The sequence below is a fragment of the Dromiciops gliroides genome, chromosome 2 (assembly GCF_019393635.1).
Source record: "Dromiciops gliroides isolate mDroGli1 chromosome 2, mDroGli1.pri, whole genome shotgun sequence".
In the NCBI taxonomy this organism is placed as follows: domain Eukaryota; kingdom Metazoa; phylum Chordata; class Mammalia; order Microbiotheria; family Microbiotheriidae; genus Dromiciops; species Dromiciops gliroides.
Window position 1 is genome coordinate 242,388,032 of NC_057862.1, and position 20,314 is coordinate 242,408,345.

The following is a 20,314-nucleotide window of genomic DNA, read 5'->3' on the forward strand; positions in this document are numbered from 1 at the left end:
GTGCTATGGTGGACCAATTAAATGTTCCCTTGGTAAAGCATTTAGCCTGCTGTCAGCCCCACCTCCTCGCAAAGGCCTATCTGACAGAGATGAGCCTAGGAACCTAGCGGGAGCAGAAAGATTGACATAAGGCTAAACTAACTGAACTGGGTGAGTCTGATATTGTGCCTCTCTGTGGCAGAAACTCCACAGCTTCATGGGATTAGTAAGGGTCGTTAAGCAAGGCCAGTTTTTCCTGATCTCTCCTCTGTCAGTAATGACATTTGTCCCCACCCTCACCTAGGACTTCATATACAGCACTTTATGCTACCTCTCTTGTTTATTATTTCAACGGCTCATTGATGGTCTAGTTCACAACCTGCCCACCCCCTTTTTCCAGACATGCATCCCTTTGATATCCTTTTTGATTTTTTTCATGGAATTCATCCTTTACAATTTGATTTAGGGTCTTTGTGCCCACTCTGTATCTTTTGATTATCCTTTGGATGACTTAGAATTTTGGTTCTTTGGAGACTGTGGTATTATATGATTCACAATATCACTAGAAAAATACAAGCGTTCAAAAGATAGTTGCTCCCTTCCCCCATGGAGATGCTTAGGGAGCTTAAAAACACTCTGCTATTTCCCAAATGCATTCCAGAAACCTGTTTTCTCTCCTTTGGTTATGGGCCCAGAACATTGTCCATCTGCACTGTCTGTCCAAGAGGTAGGAAATGATGAACAAACTCTATGAAGTTCCTCTCCAAATCTATGTCATTCTCTGGAATAGATGTTCATTGTTGAATTTGTTTTTCACATGTGGCTTGTTAGACTGAGGTCTAAAATAGTTGTAAAGCTTAGTGAAGAGGCTTGACAATGTCATGGGGCTTCAGCCCAATGTAATCTGTAATGCTTCCCTCTCTACTCACATTTTTAGGGAAATATTGGTAGGAAAGCTAGGTGGCACAGTAGATAGAGCACTGGGCCTGGAGTCAAGAAGACCTCTTCCTGAGTTCAAATTTAGCCTCATATACTTACCAGCTGTTTGACAAATCATTTAACTCCATTTGCCTCAGTTTCCTCATCAGTAAAATGAGCTGGAGAAGGAAGTGCTAAACCACTCCAGTATCTTTGCCAAAAACCAAAAAACCAAAAAACCAAAAAAAACCAACCCACAAAAAGGGCCACCAAGATAAGGGCACAACTGAAAAAGTACTGCACAGATAATTTGTGTTCTATCCTTTGTTAGTGGCAAACTGAAAATCTCTGGCAAGCATAAGTCTTATGTCTCACTTCAACAAGTTGATAAACATTAAATGAGTGCTTGCAGTGTGTCAAGCACTGTTTTATGTTCTAGGAATACCAATAAAAACAGAGAGAAAGACAGGTCTTGCCCTCAAGAAGTTTCTACCCTAATGGGGGAAAATATCACATAAAAAGAAGCTGAAAAGGGAGATCAGATAGAAAGGTATCCAGATTGGGGTTGGGGGGCAGGGTATTGTGGAGAAATATTAGCAATTAAGGAGAGTAATGAAGACATAACTAGTCTGGGCACTCTCCTTAAAATGCAGGCTTTGGGAGGAACTGATCAGACCAAGTAAAGGCCCACAGGGGCAGAGCGTCTTTGAGTGTGAGCAGGCCAGGGATGGATTGAACTTTCATTATAAGGAGATTGCAGGAAGAGTGAACTTCCAGGGTAAGAAGGTTGCTATGGTGTGGTGGAAAAAGCTTGGAGAAGCAGGAGTAGAGGCTGGAGAGGAATAAAGATAGGGATGGCCTCTGAATTTTCCCTAAATTATTTGGTTTTTTCCTTATAGAAATAATGTCACTTGATATTACTTATGGTGGGTTATTGAGTAAAGTTCTCTATTAAGTCTGGATATTGATGCTTTATTTCATGCAACAGAATCAGTGTAGAAGGAAGGTGGCCTAGGAGCACCCTATCTTAAATCATTACAAAGCAATAATTATCAAATCTGTTTGATACTGGAATATGTGATCCAGAAGAAAACCAAGATTAGTATAGTTTTAAATAAACCCCACAGCCCCAGTTATTGGTGTAAAGACTCTCTTTTCAACAAAATCTGGTAGCAAAACTGAAAAGCAGTTTGGCAGAAATTAGATTTTGATTGACATATCATACCTTATACCATAAGATACTCCAAACGGATATATGGACTAGATAAAAAATATCACATCACAAACAAATAAGAGGGTCTAGGAAGGAGATACTTTTTGAAATTATGGATAGGGAAAACTTCTTTTTTTCCCCCTAAGTTTAGAATTTTATTTTACCAATTACATGTAAAAACAAATTTTGACATCAATTTTTTAAAGCTTTGTGTTCCAACTTCTCTTCCTCCCTCCCTTCCCATCCCCCAACCCCAAGAATTCAAGCAGTTCAAAATAAGTTATACATGAGTAGTCATGGAAAACATCTCCACATTAGCTAGATTGTGAGAGAAAATAGATTAAAAACAAATCCAGATTAAGGAACTGTCAAAAAATATGCTTCAATCTGTTTTCAGATACTATCAGTTCTTTCTCTGTAGATGTATTACAACTTTCACAAGTCCTTCAGAGTTATAGTGGATCATTGCCTTGCTGAAAATAACCACAGGCTTCGCAGCAGATCCTCTTACACCACTGCCCTCATTTTGTATATAGCACATTTCACTCTGCTTCAGTTCATGTAGGTCTTTCCAGGTCTTCCTGATAGCATCCTGTTCATCATAACTGAGTACCTTAAACTTGACAAAGAATTTTCTTCACAATAGCCCAGCAAAGTAGGTACCATACGTTTTGCCATTATAGTCAATCATCATAACTATTTCCCTCCATCCTATTTCTTTCCCTTGATATTTACTCTATTTTCTACCTTCTTTTACCCTATTCCTCCTCAAAAGTGTTTTGCTTCTGACTGTCCCCTCCCCTGCTCTGCCCTCCCTTCTTTCACCCTTCCCTCCTTATCCTCTTCCCCTCCTACTTCCCTGTAGGGTTAAATAGATGCCTCCTCCCAATGGGGTGTGTATGTTATTTGGATAGGGTAAACTTCTTGGCTCTCTCAGGGATAAAAAGGATCATAGGTCATAAAATCAATAAATTTGTTTATACAACACCGAAAAGCTTTTTTTTTTTTAAACAAACAAAGCAATATCCCTGCAACTAAAATGAGAAAAGAATGGGTTAACTGGGGGAAAGTGTTTCTAGCAGTTTTCTCTGATAAAGATGTGATATGCAAAATACATAGAGAACTGATTTAAGTAAATAAAAGTGTCATCCCATAGATAGACGGTCAAATGAAATGAACAGGCAGTTTTCAAAAAGAAAAGCATGCTATCAACAACAATCTTGAAAGAATGCTCTCAATTACTAATGGTGAGATCAAAGTGAAACAACTCTGAGGTTCCACCTTACCCCCATCAGACTGGCAAAGAAAAGGAAAATGGGGGCAGCTAGGTAGCGCAGTGGATAGAGCACTGGCCCTGGAGTCAGGAGTACCTGAGTTCAAATCCGGCCTCAGACACTTAACACTTACTAGCTGTGTGACCCTGGGCAAGTCACTTAACCCCAATTGCCTCACTAAAAAAAAATAATAATAATAATTAAAAAAAAGAAAAGGAAAATGACAATTGGTGGAGAGAATGTTCAGGCACATTAAGGAAATATCAGTGCAGCTGTGGATTAAACCATTCTTTAAAGCAATTTGGAACTATGCCCCCCAATACTCACCAATACTCCTGCTAGGGGAGAAGCTAAGTGGTGCAGTGGATAAAGCACTGCCCCTGGAGTCAGGAAAATCTGAGTTCAAATCTCACCATTTACCAGCTGTGTGACCCTGGGCAAGTCACTTAATCCCAATCTTCAAGAACAAAGGACAAACAACCACAACAACAACTGCTAGGTTTATATCCCCAAAGAAATGAAAAGAGGGAAAGGACCCATATGTGGAAAAATATTCAAAGCAGAATAGTTTCTTATAGCATCCAGTGGGGAATTGCTGAACCAATTATGGTATATGGATGTATAAGATATTATTGCACTATAAGAAATGCCCCAAAATGATCAGAAAAACCTAGGAAAACTTGAATTAAACTGATGCAATGAGATGAGCAGAACCAAATTGTACTTTCATATTTAATCTTCATTTTCTGTTCTTTGTATATGGGAATATTCATGTTTAAGGGTGTCAAGTGTAGAATATCAAAAATATTTGAAGTTTTAGTAAAAAAAGGCAATCCGGGGCAGCTAGGTGGAGCAGTGGATAAAGCACTGGCCCTAGAGTCAGGAGGACCTGAGTTCAAATCCGACCTCAGACACTTAACACTTACTAGCTGTGTGACCCTGGGGAAGTCACTTAACCCCAATTGCCTCACTAAAAAAAAAAAAAAAAAAAGGCAATCCAACAAAGAGTTTGCTATATTATGTGGTCTGAATAGAATACAGGGTTCCATTTCTAGACTCTGCCAAGGAGGCTACTGAGTTCAGTAAAGACAGTAAGGTATAGTAGAATTGAAAAAAGGATTGGATCAAGAGGCCTGGGCTTTGTCTTTTTTCTTCTTTTTCTAACTACTCATGTTATCTTAGGCAAGACACTTCTTTGTGGGCCTTAGTTTCCTGATTGGTAAAATTAAGAGGTCATACTAAATGATCATTGGGAATCTTCTTATCAGGTGCCTTTATCCCACTCTTTTGTGTGGGAAGCCCATAGGTGTGGCTTATTATTGCATATAGTTTCACTTTTTCAAAGTATTCAGTAGTTTTACTGTTTTCTTCCTCTTTTTTATTTTTTAAAAATATTTGTTTTATGAGATGAGGGTCAAGAGAAGAGTACTGAGAAAAATTTGGTGATTAACAGAAGATATTAATAAAATATAATTTGGAAGAAAGAGATGAATGAATCTAAGGTATGTGTGGCATTTCAAGGTCAGAGGCAATATTCTAACTTTTGAACCATTGGATATGTTGAAATACTAGGAGGTATAAAAGAGAAATATGTCTCCTACAGATTAGATGAGGGCTGGGTCAAGATCATATTTATATATAGATCTCTACCAATTTATGTTCTGTCCTCTGAGCCTTAACTAACCCTAAATTGTCCTTACTTTGTGGATGTATTTTTGACTCAAATTGAAGCTCTGGGATTGGAACAGGGAGGAGGGCACTTACAAGATAGTTTTCTCTCTATTACTTTCATCATACTGATAAACTAGTGCCTTCTAATTCAGTTTTCCCAAGGTAGTGGTTTTTTTTTAAATAGCATCTTTATTGTGATGGGCTATTCTCACTTCTGGAGGAAAATGTCTTTCAGGAAAAACCCCTTGGAAGACTAGTGTGAACAGATGTAACGCAATGAAAGCAGAACCAGGAGAACTTTATCAACAAGTATAAGAACACAAATGAAACCAATACTAAAAGGCAGCCAAAACTCTGATTAAAGGCAATGATTAATACTGATTTCGGGGAACTGATCTTTGCTCCTCTCTGTAGAAGGGTTGGTGCCTATGAGTGCTGAATGTTGCATACCCTGTTAGTTATGATTGTTGGTATTAGTTAATTTTGCTGATTTTTTCCTGTGACAAAGGAAAATTCTGTGTGTGGGAGGAGAGATTGGGAAATACCTGTAATTTTTTTAAAAATTCAATTCATTTATTTATTTAGAATTTTCCCCAAATTACATGTATAAAGAAATTTTCACATTGATTTTTAAAACTTTGTTTTCCAAATTCTCTTCCTCCCTCTCTCTCCATCCCCACTTAAGAACTCAAGCAATTCAATATAAGTTATACATGTGCAGTCATGCTAAACATTTCCACATTTGTCAAGTTGTGAAAGAAAACAGACAAAAACTTTAGAAAGAGGAACTACCAAAAAAAATTATACTTCAATATGTATTCAGCTACCATCAGTTCTTTCTCTGTAGATGGATTACATTTTTCATAAGTCCTTCTGATAGCATCCTGCTCATCATTTCTTATAGCACAATAATGTTCCATCCTAATCTCATCCCACAATTTGTTCAGCCATTCCTGAATTGATGGGCATCACCCCAATTTTGAATTCAACTTTTAAAAAAATCTCTTTTAGGATACCAACCTAGTAGTGGTATTGCTAGGTCAAAAAGTATGCATGGTTTTATAGCCCTTTGGCCATAGTTCCAAATTGTTCTACAAAATGTTTGAATCAGTTTACCACTTTATCAAGAGTGTATTAATGTCTCATTTTTCCCATATCCCCCACAACATTTGTCATTTTCCTCAGCTGTCCTATCATTCAATCCAATAGGTATGAGGTAGTACCTGGAATTGTTTTGACCTGAATCTCTCCAATCAATAGTGTGGTAGAGCATTTTTTCCTATGGCTATAGGTGGATTTGATTATTTCATCTGAAGACTTCATGTCTTTTGATCATCTATCAATTGGGAAATGGCTCTCATTTTAACAAATTTGACTCAGTTCTCTATGTGTTTGAGAACTAAGGCCTATCAGACAAACTTGCTTCAATTTTTTTTCACAGTTACTATACTATTGCTAACTGTATTACCCTCTATCCTATTTCCTCCCCTTGATATTTACTCTATTTTCTATCTTCTTTCACCCTGTCCCTCCTCAAAAGTGTTTTACTTTTTACTTCCCCCTGCCCCAATCTACCCTCCCTTCCTTCACCTTTGCCCCTACTTTTCCCCTTCCCCTCCCACTTTCCCTCAGGGCAAAATATATTACTATACCCACTTGAGTGTTTATGTTATTCCTTCTTTTAGCCAATTCTGATGAAAGTAAGGCTCACTCACTCCCCTGTTACTTCCCCATCTTCCCCTCCATTCCATATGCTTTCTCTTGATTCTTTTATGTGAAACACTTTACCCCATTCCATCTCTCCCGTTCCCTTTCTCCCAGTGCATTCCTCTCCCCCCTTAATTGTATTTTTTTAAAGATATCAACATGGGGCAGTTGGGTGTTACAGTGGACAAAGCACAAGTCCTGGACCCAAGAGGACCTGAGCCCAAATCTGGCCTCAGAAACCCAACACTCACCAACTATGTGACCTTAGGCAAGCCACCCAACCCCAACTGCCCCATAAAAAAATAACAATAAAAACATATTTGCTTTAAAGATATCATTATTTCATATTAAACTCACACCTGTGCCCTCTAAGTATACTCCATTCAGTTGCACTAATAATGAGAAAGTTCTTATGAGTTAGAAGTATCATCTTCCTATGAAGGAATGTAAACAATTTCACCTTTTTATATCCCTCATGATTTCTTTTTCCTGTTTATCTTTTTATGCTTCTTTTCATCATGAATGCCCGAAAGTCCTCTCTTTCACTGAATTCCCATTTTTCCCCCTGAAAGATTATACTAGGTTTTGCTGGGTAGGTGATTCTTGGTTATAATCCCAGTTCCTTTGCCCTCTGGAATATCATATTCCATGCCCTCCTATCCTTTAATGTAGAAGCTACTAGATCTTGGGTTATCCTGACTGCTGTAATATTTTTTTAAAAGGCATCAATGAATCTTTTTTTAATTAATTAATTAATTAATTAATTTTTGGTGGGGCAACGAGGGTTAAGTGACCTTTCCAGGGTCACACAGCTAGTGTCAAAGTGTCTGAGGCCGGATTTGAACTCAGGTCCTCCTGAATCCAGGGCTGATGCTGCCCCAATGAATCTCTTTTTTTAAAAAGAAAACCTTTGAAGGGGATATAAATTAGGTTGTGAAAAATTTTCTCTCTCTCTCTGTCTCTCTTTTTTTGTATATTTCAAGTTGGAAGAGATATTAAAGGTCCTCAGGTCCAACCTCTCATTTTTAATCTGCCCTTTCCATCTACCCCATGCAGCAATTTTTAAAAAAATAATAAAAGTCTTCAATATTTACATGCATAGTTCAGAAAAAATAAATTCCCATATTGACAATCACTTCCCTGGCAGGAGATGTTTTATCTTCATTCTTTTGAACTCATGACTTATCATTGTGTTGATCAGAGTTCTAAAGTCTTTCAAAGTTGTTTATTTCTGCTGTTATCTTTATATAGCTCATCATATATTTATCAATATATATCATTATATATTTATTCTGCATCATTTCATAGAGGTTTTTACAGTATCCTCTGAAACTGTCCATTTCTTCATTTCTTATGGCGTAATATTTCATTGCATTCATATTCCAAAATTTGTTTAGACATTCCCTAAAAGGAGGATACTGCCTTAGCTTCTAATTTTTGGATACTGTAAAAAGAATCACTATAGGGGGCATCTAGGTGGCACAGTGGATAAAGCATCAGCCCTGAACTAAGGAGGACCTGAGTTCAAATCTGGATTCAGACACTTGACACTTACTAGCTGTGTGACCCTGGGTAAGTTGCTTAACCCTCATTGCCTTGGAAAAAAACAATCACTATAAATAGTCTTGTTAGGGAAGCTAGGTGGTACAATAGATAGAGCACTGGGCCTTCAAGTCAGAAAGACCTGAGTTCAAATCTAGTCTCAGACACTTACTAGTTGTGTGACCTTGGGCAAGTCACTTAACCCTGTTTGCCTCAGTTTCTTCATCCGTAATATGAGCTGCAGAAAGAAATGGCAAACACTAAAGTATCTTTGCCAGGAAACCCCAAATGGGGTCACAAAGAGCTAGGCATAATTGAAATTATTGAATAACAACAATAACTGAACAAAGTCTTGTTATAAAACAGACCTTTTCCTCTCACTTTGAAAGGCAGCTTGGTGACACAGTGGATAGAGTCCCATACCTGGAACTAGGAAGAACTAAGTTCAAATGTGGACTCAGATTCTTTTTAGCTGTGTGACCTTGTGCAAATCACTTTACCTAGTCTTCCTCACTTTCCTCAACTGTAAAATGGAGATGATAATAATACCTACCTCCTAGGATTGTTGTGAGGATCAAATGATCAAATGAGGATCAAATATTTGTAAAGCACTCAGTACACTGCCTGGAACAAAGGAAGTGTTTAATAAATATTGTTTTCCTTCCTTCTTTTGAGGCATAGACCTTGGAGTGGTATTTTTTGCTGGGTTAAAAGGTATTAATAAATAAATTATGATTATTAACTAAAATATAGATGGACCTTATATAAGTGTCTCCAAAAGCACTAAAAAGGTTATACTTGTTGGGATATTTTAAGACCTAAATAATTTTATCTCTTTTAGTTTGGAACACACAGTTAGGGTGAAGATGACAAGAAGGAAAAATCCTAACATCAAGTTTTCTTTTTAAATTAGGACTGGGGGAAAATAAGCCTTTTCCTGTCTGTTTTCCTATGGTTGGCCCTTTTCAACACAGCCTTCCTTTTAGTCTTCATAGCTAGGAGGATATTATGCCTTAGGCCCTGGGAAGGTCATGATTGCACTAGGCAACATAAAAGTGCCTAGTTTTCATTGCCTGTCATTGCATAATGGGTGACATTAGACCAAATCTTAAGATGACAATTTCAGGGATCCAGAGTAGTATGTATGTGGAAACAGTGAGGGAAGAAAAGGATTACTTTGGCAATCGTTTGGTCCTCTCTTTATAGTGGTATAAATGATATATATGGGACTTCTTGCTTAATTGACTTGAAGCAAGAACAGAGGCTGCTACATGGAACAGTGGATAGAGTGCCGGGCCTAGGGTCAGGAAGACTCATCTTCCTGAGTTCGACTCTGGCCTCAGACACTAGCTGTGTGACCCTGGGTAAGTCACTTAATCCTATTTGTCTCAGTTCTTCATCTGGAAAATGAGCTGGAGAAGGCAATGGCAAACCACTCCAGTATCTGTCAAGAAAACCCCAAATGGGGTAATGAAGAATCAGGCATGACTGAAACAACTGAACAAGATAAATAGACATGTGTTAAGTGTTCATATCATCGTATTGTGGGGGATACAAAGTTTACTTAAGATACGGACTCTACCTTCATTGGGCTTACAGTCTCTGAGCCTCTGAGTTCATGTAGCAAAATTTTTGCTATGATGTGCCTGTTTTCTTTTGCTTTGGGTGAGTAAAGTTTAACCAGACAGTGGTTTGCTATGAAAGGCAGTCATTCAAACTAGGTGGGAACTGAAATGTTAAATGTTAAAGTTTGGGGCAGACCCAGGTGGCAGCTCAAAAAAAAATGGCTAAGAGCTGTCTCTTTCATTTGACAACCTAAATACTACCATGTGCTGTTCAATCCACGATGTTTGATTACCCTGGTGGGCAGACAGACAGCTAGATTGAAAGCCCATTTCAGCTAAAGTGATGGGAATGGATTTGCTTTTTCCCTTGATCAAAGACATTGCAATAACTTTTTGAAATGAGGCTGTCTTTTCTCGTGTTGCTTCAATTATGTTGATGGTTGCCAAGTCCTTTGAGACTTGCCTCTCCTTCCACTCCCAACTTATTCCATAAACTCCTTTGTGTGTGTGTGTGTGTGTGTGTGTGTGTGTGTGTGTGTGTGTGTGTATGTTTCTGTATGTCTGTCTGTCTGGTTTTTTTTTTTCTTTTTAAAGAGTTAAACCCAAAGGCAGCAAATTTTTCCAGATCTATAAGAATTAAGATCTATAGAAGTTGGAGAGTTTATGGGAGGGTAGACACTAATGTTTTATCCTAGTTTCTCCCTTCCCACAGAGGAAGTATGTGACATTTACAGTGAATTGCTTCTGAGTTTGAATCTGAGACAGAGAAGTTGTAGCTAGATCTGAGACAAGATACTTTAAGATGTTTAGTTTTGGGGGCAGCTAGGTGGCACAGTGGATAAAGCACCAGCCCTGGATTCAGGAGTACCTGAGTTCAAATCCGGCCTCAGACACTTGACACATACTAGCTGTGTGACCCTGGGCAAGTCACTTAACCCCCACTGCCCCGCAAAAAAGAAAAAACAAAAACAAAAAAAAAGATGTTTAGTTTTAACACTTAACGTTGCAGCTATGTGAATTACTTTATGGTAGAATTATACTGATGTTTTTGAGGGAATGAAAGGACCCCAGATGGATATGATTTGCCTAGCATTGCATAGTGCTTTTGACTGTGATTTGGCTTTAATGGGATTCCTACAGGATCCAGCACCACATGTACCCATTGCTTCTCTCTTTGTGGTCTTGCCTTCATCCCTACCCTGTACCCAAGAAGAGCCTCCTCTCACTTGTTCATTTTCCCATCCTTGAGCCTGTGAAGAATTGCACTTTACAATGCTCCCCAGTGGCAGAGTAGTATGGTGTGGAAGGCTTGTTTGAACAGATTGTATGTGTTATTGTCTTATATTTTGTTCCTGTAATTTTTTTCTTTAGTGTGTCCAATATACCATGCTAGACATTGAAATACAGTATTTGAATCTTTCTTGATCCACTTATGTTTTATACTTATTTTTGTATACTTTTCATTTGCCCTCTTTGGTAGCTGCTAAGCTTCTGGTGGATAGACTCCATGTCTTACTCATTTACTTAAAACTTAAAATCTACTTAAAACTCCCTGTGTGGAGTAGGCATTTGATAAATATGGAATGAATGGTTCTACCAAGCGTAAGTAGCACCTTTGCTGTTCCTATGCATTGTCCATAGATTATTCTGTCTATAATACAAAAGGTATATGGTATTTTCACAATTATAGAATCATACACTTGGAGCTTTAAGGTACCTTAGAGGTCATCTCATTTTATAATGAAGAAAGTGAGGCCCCAGAAAGTTAAATGACTTGCTCAAGGTCACACAGGGAATCAGTAGCCAAATTCTTGCCTTGTATAAATAACTTAGAACCTCAGCTATCAATGGAGGAAGATTTATACTGATACCAAGAATTAAAGCATCCTGGGAAAACTCGTATATTACCTAAAGTGGCCGTAGTTTTGATGTAGTTCTTTGCTTTACACTGTTCATCTCTCCTTCCATAATATCAATTAACTGACAAATTGTTGCGTGACTTCAGTATACAAAACACTACATTAGATGTTATAGGAAATAAAATTAATCATGGTTTCTGACTCAAGGAGTTGATAATATAATTGTGGAGATAAAACATGAACACCTAAAAAAACAGCTGATATAAGTCAGAACAGGTAGTACTTGGTTAATGAACAAGTCATTTTTAAAAGTTACTATGTGCTAATTGGTTTGTTGCTACAGTGGGGAAATACCTTCCAAGTTCCAGAGTTATAAAAGGTTAGGATCCTGGATCTACACTGCTTATACAAAGAATCAAAGAGTTGTATAGACTATCTGGTTCAGTCCAGACCTGACCAAGAGTAATCTCTACACTAGAGGTGTCAGACACACCCCCTGATATGGTCCACAACATTTCTGAGTGCCATGTGAACCAGATTAAAATATAATTGGGAAATATTTAATAAAATAAATTAAAATGCAATAAAACATAGGTGATATGAGATGTGATTTTGTAAGTCAATATGTGACCTTCAAGGATCCTTAGTGTATTTGACTTTAACACCATTGTTCAAAAACATACTGAGCAATTGGTCATCTATCCTGTGGTGATGTAATGACCAATACAAATTGTATAACCTATCACATAGATGCATTATGAACTCTGAAACATGCTATTATAATGAGAAAACAGGTTTTGAGTCCTGATTGAGAATTTAGGATGGTCAGTAAGATGGCTTCTTTCTTCCTAAAGTCGCAGTAGCAAGAGTTCCTTTTATTTTACTGTTTTATGGAAATGCTTGTTTTATTTCATAAATTAAAAATAAAAGGAAGAAAAAAAAGAACTTAAGCAAGGCTCCAGTCTCCATTTAGAATTCTTTGGCTATGACTTTAATCGAATAAGCCCTTAGTAAATCCGTGTTGTATGAAGCATCCTGCTAAGGTTCAAAAGTGGCAAAGATAAAAACTTATATTGGCCCTGCCCTCAGGAAGCTTACAATCTTGTAGGGAGATGACTATAAACAAATGATTATAATACAAGTTAGAATGTGGAAAGTACATGGGAGAGACTTGAAAGAGAGGGATGAGAGAATTGAGGAGGAGGATGGGGGAGGCTTCAGGGTACAGGGGAAAATATTGGGACTGAAGTTGAAAGAACTGGCCTCCAACACCAGCCCTATCTTTTTTTTTTTTTTTTTGCAGGGTCTTGCCCAGGGTCACACAGCTAGTAAGTGTCAGGTGTCAGAGGCCAGATTTGAATTCAGGTCCTCTGAATCCAGGGCTGGTGCTTTATCCTCTGCACCACCTAGCTGTCCCCAAGCCCTGTCTTTTTTTAAGGTGTGTGGCATTTTCGGGTCTCAAACCAGGAAAGGATGTGACCAAGAGTTAGGAACACTGCTTTAGATGCAATATGAAAGTTGGATGGATATGAGGAAAGACTTGAGTTAAGGAGGTCATAAAATTAAAGATTGAGAGCTGGAAAGGACCCCACTGGCCATCTAGAGCCATCCTTTCATTTTACAGCTGAGGAAACTGAGGCTCAGATATTTTAAATGATATGGTCATACAGGTAATAAGTAACAGAGTCCAGTTAGACTTGGCAAAATGATCAAGCAGAAAGAACACTGGATTTTTAGTTAAGTGAGACCAGAGGTGTGCTGATAAGTGTTTAACAACTGTCTCTTGGGATGGAAATATACGTGTGAAACACCTTTGCATTCAGCAATTTTTTTTTTTTTTGGTGAGGCAATTGGGGTTAAGTGACTTGCCCAGGGTCACACAGCTAGTAAGTGTTAAGTGTCTGAGGCCGAATTTGAACTCAGGTCCTCCTGAATCCAGGGCTGGTGCTCTATCCACTGCGCCACCTAGCCGCCCCCATTCAGCAAATTATTGACATTCTCTTCATAACCTTCTTAGGTCTAGATAATCATAAAGCAATAAATCAAGCCCTGATTTATAGCCCTTGGAGATTTCTAAGGTGTAAATGCTCACACTGAAAATTTAATAATTATCTTTCAGGAGCTGATGAGAACAGGCTCCCACACATGAGGTTGAAATATACCTTTAATTACTTTCGTATGCCTTTTCAGAACCTCTTTCCTCATTTTAAGTGGAAATGATGATACCTGGATTGCCTATCTCCCAGGGTTGTTCTGATAATCAAATGAGATAATGTATGTAAATTGGTTTGGAAGCCTTAAAATGATATAATCATGTGTTATACTTGGCATTAATATGACTAATTATGCTGATTAATCATCAGCAGTAAGCTTGCTTGGGTGAGAATGACTATATTCATTGATTTAATCTAAGAAATTAAAAACAAAATCAAAACGAGACAAAACGAACTATAAATTCCCCAAACTTGACCATGACCAATGGAAAATACCTCAAAGGCAGAATCTGTTTTGCTTCTGTCTTCATCATATCCTCAGTGCCTAGAAGAGTGTCTTTTACATTGTTGGCATTTAAGAAATGTCTGGATTTTGAAAAGCAAAATTTGGTTTCCTATGACATGTCTTTCTTCACGTAGAAAGAACTTACCTGGGGAAAAATTACACTTAAATTCAACAAACATTTCTAAACCACTGTGCAGTTCTAGAAAAGGCTAAAATTAAAAAGCCAGTAGGATACAGCCCCTTGAAGACAAAGTTCTAGTGAGGTAAAGGTGAACCTGACCATAGCTCCTCCTGCTAAGATTACTCTGTGTGTGTGTGTGTGTGTGTGTGTGTGTGTGTGTGTCTGTCTGTCTGTCTGTCTGTCTGAGTGTTTTGAGCATGTCAAACATAACAGGTTCCCTTGGGCACAAGAGACAAAGCAGTTTCTGTGTGCTGCTGTGGCTGCTACCCCTGCTTGGGGCTCCCTACATAATGTACAATGTTCACTTAAAAACAACAACAAAACAAAACAATCACACTGTTAAACATGCATGGTAGTCTATTATGTGGAGAGATGGCATAACTGGTAAATGACTTCACTATTGGGCAAGAAGCTGCTTTTCTGTAATTGAGTAAGGAAGAAATCCCCAAATTTAGCATAAAGATAAGATTTGTTTTACTTTACAGTTGATGTAATTTCACCATCCTCCTCTTCCTGCCCCCCCCCCACCAAGGGACAACACCATTTGTGAAAAAGGATCTTTTAGGCCTGGGAGAGGAATAGCTAACTTGTTATCTAATCTTTTTTTTAATATAGGCTGGAAAATCATCATAAAATAGGAAGATTTCCTATATAGAAAGGCGGAAATAGGGACCGTACATGAAACTTCTACTTTATACAGATTGGTTTTTTTAAAAACATGCATTAGTTCCAGTACTACCTGTTGGTGTCCCCCTTACTACTGTCCCTATGGCATTCTGTCTGTATTTTTTTTAAAAAATGTTTCATTTATGCCCTTTTGGTTCCTTTTTTTCCTTTTCCCCCCTATACCTACTCCCTTAACTTTCCTCAAAACTCTCCCCCTCCTCGCTTCAAAATGAAAGGTCTCCTTTGTAATGAATGCATAGGCAAACAAAGTAAATTTGCGATATCACAACAAATGTTGCAATGGTCATGTCTTGAAAGGTGTATCATTCACCACGTATAGTCCATCACCTTTCACCAAGAGGAGGGAGACATGTTTCATCACAGTCTTCTGGAGCTGTGATTGGTCAAAGTTTTTAAGTCTTTCAAGATATTTTACTTTACAATGTTGTGGTTATTGTATAAGTACTTCTGCTTCTTCCACAAATTTTATTCTGCATCTATTCATATAAGTCTTTCCAGGCTTCTCTGAATCTATCTGTTTTATCATTTCATACACCATAATTTGTTCAACCATTGAATCACAATCTTGGAAAGGCAATACAGAAGTAAAATAAAAAGAGTTGAATGAGATAAACAGGGAAACCATATAATGCTTAAAGGCATCATATAATGAATAATATCAATTTTTATTATATAGCTATCACATAGAGCAGCTTTTAAATATTTTTAAAGTAATTGAGTTTCAGGGAGAAGTAGAAATTAAAACTATAAAAGTTGGAGACTTCAGTGTGCCTGTTTCAGAGTTAAATAAATCTAATAGAGATAAATAAGAAAGAAGGTAAGAACCTGAACAGAATTTTAGAAAAGTCTTATATGATAATTATCTTATGATTCTTAGTAGGAACATAAAGAAGAAATATGCATACATATTTCTTAAGTTTGCATGTAACCTTTACAAAAATTTACCATGTGCTAGAACATAAAAATGGATACAGAAAATCAGAAATATTAAACACATTCTTGACTTACCAAAATACAATACAATTTCCATCAATAAAGGTCTTTGAAGGAAGGATTCAAAATTAAATGGAAAATTAATATCCTGAAAAATATATGTGAATCAAAGAATAACTCATAGTAACAAAAGAATTTTATTAAACAAAATGACAATAATAAGACAATGCTAAAACTTTTGGTATGCAACCAAAACAGTTATTAAGGTAAAATTTGCTTTTCTAAATACTATGATCAACAAAAGAAGCAATGATTCTTCCCAGCTCTCATCTTTTCAACAAGAATTCTTTAAAGTTCTATCCTATTAATGCTTCATTTTTTTCCTTTTTAAAATGATACTAAACTTCACAGGATAATTTATTCTTTGTTGTAAGCATTTTTTCTTTTTCTTTTTGGTATTTTGTATTCTAATACCTCCCCACAATTTTAGGAGTTGCAGTATAGTTTTGTGCAATTTGTCTTTTCTTGGCATTTGAATTTTGTCTCTCTTTGGCCACTTGTAGCATTTTTCTGGACCTAGAGATGTACTGGATTTTGGTTTATGATGTTCCTGGGCATTTTTGATTTGGGATTTCTTTTAAAAGGTGACTGGTGGAGTTTTATTTTATGCTTTCTTGAAATGTGGTATCCACTGGTTTTTCTACTGATTATGGTTTTTAGGGAGTTTGATGATTCTTAAATTATCTCTCATTAACCTGCTTTACAGGTAATTTAAAAAAAATAGTAGATGCCTCATAGTTTCTTCCAGAGATACCCACTCTCCTCTCCCCTTACTCCATATTTCTATACTTCTCACACCCCAATTATGAGAAAGAGAGTAAGTTTTTCCCCCTTCTGTGGAAGATTAGAGTCTTCATGTACCCCAAAGCCCTTTTTCATGTTCAGAACCATAATCTAGTACTGGGTGAATAGGGTTTTATCCTGGAATGCTTACAAGATGGACAAAAGGGCAATACATCCATTCTAGGAGAGCATACTTCCCCCCTGAGGTATCTATCATTCTGGTACTTTTACATACATAGTCCCCTGGAAGTAGGTGAGACATATATTCACCCCTTTGGGAATGAATCTCTAGGAAATGAGCTGCCCCTTCCAGATGCAAATGCATCCCTTTTGGGGCTGTCTTCTAAAGAACAGTGCCACCCTCTCCCTTTCTTTCCCCTCCTCCTAAAAAAGATTCCTCCCACTACCTTCAGTGTCTCCATATTACTGTTGCCAAATCAACATCTTCTTTAAAATTCAGGTGACTGATAAATGATTCCATACTCTCTTAATTTGTTTATGGTATCATCCTTTATGTGTAAATCATGTATTTATTTTGACCTTATTTTAGTATATGGTATGAGATGTTGGTCTAAAACTAATTTCTGCCATACTGTTTTCCAGTTTTCCCAAGCAGCTTTTGTCAAATAGTGAGTTTTTGTTCCAAAAGCTTGGATCTTTGGGTTTATCATGTATTAGATTACTATAGTCATTTATTATAGTGTAATTTCTATCTATTCTACTCCACTGATCTAGCTCTCTATTTCTTAGCCAGTACCAGATTGTTTTAATAATTACCACTTTACAATACAGTTTAAGATATTGGTACTGTGAGACCACCTTCTTTCATATTTTTTCATTGATTCCCATGATATCCTTGAACTTTGTTTTTTCAGATTAATTTTGTTATTATTTTTTCTAGTTCTATAAAATATTTTTGATAGTTTGGTATAGCACTAAATAAATTAACTTAGGTAGGATTGTCATTTTTCTATTTTTTTTCCTTTTTTTTAGCCAACTCCAGTTGGTTCCTTATCACCTCTCTTTTCCTTTCCTATTCAAAACCCCCAAATATACCAGTTTTAGACATTTCCCCATTACATATATAAAATATATATGTATCTCTCTAAACTTCTGTAGTTGTACTAGATGTTTTGTTACTGTTTGTGTATACTATTCATGTTGATATCAGGGAATAGCCATTAACAGACTTATTAGAATCATGTTTTACTTCAATTATCTATTAAAATATTTTATTGAAGATTTACTTTATTATTCCTTTTGCTTGTGATAAAGAGTGCTGCTTCAATATTACAAGTATTTGCGAATTGTGTATCTGTGTATTTTCTAGTAGAGTTCCCTGTTCTATCTTTCCAGTATTCTTATACTTTACTTCCCCTAAACTATTTTACTCACACAACACTCCAGCTCCTAATTTCATGACTTTGTACTGGTTCTCCCCCATGTCTACCTCTGCCTCCTAGCTTCCTTCAGTATTCAACTCAAATCCCTCTTTTCCTTCCCTGTTTCCCAGTCTTCCCTAGAGCTTCCATTCTGGGATGACCTTCCTTCTCCACTGTACATATTTCTTATGTATACATAGTTATTTCCATGTTGTCTCCCCATTGAAATGTGAGCTTCTTGATGACAGGGACTGTGTTTTTTTTGCCTTTCTTTGAATCTCTAGCACTTTACACAGTGCCTGACACACAGTCGGTGCTTAATTATGCTTAATGACTAATTCTTTTTTTTTTTTTTTTTAGTGAGGCAATTGGGGTTAAGTGACTTGCCCATGGTCACACAGCTAGTAAGTGTTAAGTGTCTGAGGCCAGATTTGAACTCAGATACTCCTGACTCCAGGGCCGGTGCTCTATCCACTGCGCCACCTAGCTGCCCCTAATGACTAATTCTTTATTCCAGTTCTCCTTAGTTGTACATTTATTGTTCACACCCAGCATATCTCTCTCCATTACCCTCTGAGTGATATTTTTACTCTAGGTAATGTAGTCTAGGGGATAGGACACTGCATTTGAAGTCATGAAAATCTAGGTTTGGGATGCTGAATAGGCCTCTTTAACTCTCCAAGCTTCCATTTTTTTCACCTGTGAAATGAGGCAGATCAGATCCAATGTCTTCCAAGGTCCCTTCTAGCTTTAGATCAAGGCCCAATGAATTCTCCTAAAGATCGGAGTCTTTTCAGATTTGTAGATATACATAACTAGCAATAGATTATAGCTTTTATGAAGAGGGACCTTTGATTCTGGGAGAAGTTAGCTCCATTAAAGGAGCTTTGCAATTTTCTAAAGGAAATTCATCTGTTCCCTTCCTCTTTAATTCTATGTCCACCTCATTGTCCATTTGGAGTAATTCTCCAAGATACATTTATTGATTTATTTTTTATTTTTTTGTTTTGTTTTGATACATATATTGAAGAACAAGCTCTCTGAATGTGAATCATCATCTGAATGATAGTCATGAGAGTACTAGAATATCCATAATAAAGAAGGAGGCCTTACCATCTACACAGGAAAATACAAGTGGATGACATGAAATTTCACAAATTTAAATTTTTCAAAAATAAAAAGGCTAGATAAGATTTTTACTACTTTAAACTGGTCCCCCACAATCAGAGTTGAGGATCTATGGCATATCATGCAGATAATTTGCTAAGAACATGATATAGAGGATAGAATGCTTGATGTTGTGCTTGGAAGACTTAAGTTTAAATTTTATCTCAGATACTTACTAGTGGTATGAATTTGGGCAAGTTACACAACTTCTGTCAGACTGTTTCCTTATTTCTCAAATGAGATAATACCAATATCTGATACATCAAAGGTTCTTGTGAGGTTCCAATGATGTATGTGAAGTTGCTGCTTTCAAGAGTTATAAATGCCAGTTATTATTTGCTGTATCTTTTAGGCAAAATCATCTTTGCACTAGTTTGCTAAAACAAAAACAACAAAAATGCCCTGGAAAATAAATTATAAATTCTCAGGCATATCCTTTTTCACAGAAACAATAACAAATTTTTAAAGCACTTAAAAATTTATCTAGCTTTTTAAAGTTAGATCCTGTGCCTGTATAAAGGCGATGTGTATAGAAAAGGAAATTCACTTAAATAATTCCACCTGCCCTTTGAATTTGATCTGACCCAACTTTGTTTCATTTTTGTTCTTTCTTTGCCTAAGGCATTCTGCAATGGAGTGACTCTGTACACCTAAATGATATAAGAGGGTGTGTTTGAGTTTTTTGACTTGTTCCAAAGAAAATGGAACACAATTTCTCTCTCTCATTCTTGTTCTCTGTCACTGTCTCTGTGTGTCTCTCTCCATCTCTGTCTCTATATCTGCTCTCTTTTCCCCTTCCTTATTTCTATTTCATTGGGCTGGGAATCAATCTCTCATTAGCTTTCCAGCTGGGCTATACTAGTCCTTCCTAAGGAGTAAGTGCTCTGTTTAGCA

At 37.0% G+C, this 20,314-nt stretch overlaps 1 protein-coding gene across 3 annotated transcripts in view; it reads left to right on the forward strand.

The window, feature by feature from the left end:
- Positions 1 to 20,314, forward strand: part of SMOC1 (SPARC related modular calcium binding 1) — a 219,690-nt gene that overhangs the window by 109,402 nt on the left and 89,974 nt on the right. The window lies entirely within an intron of this gene.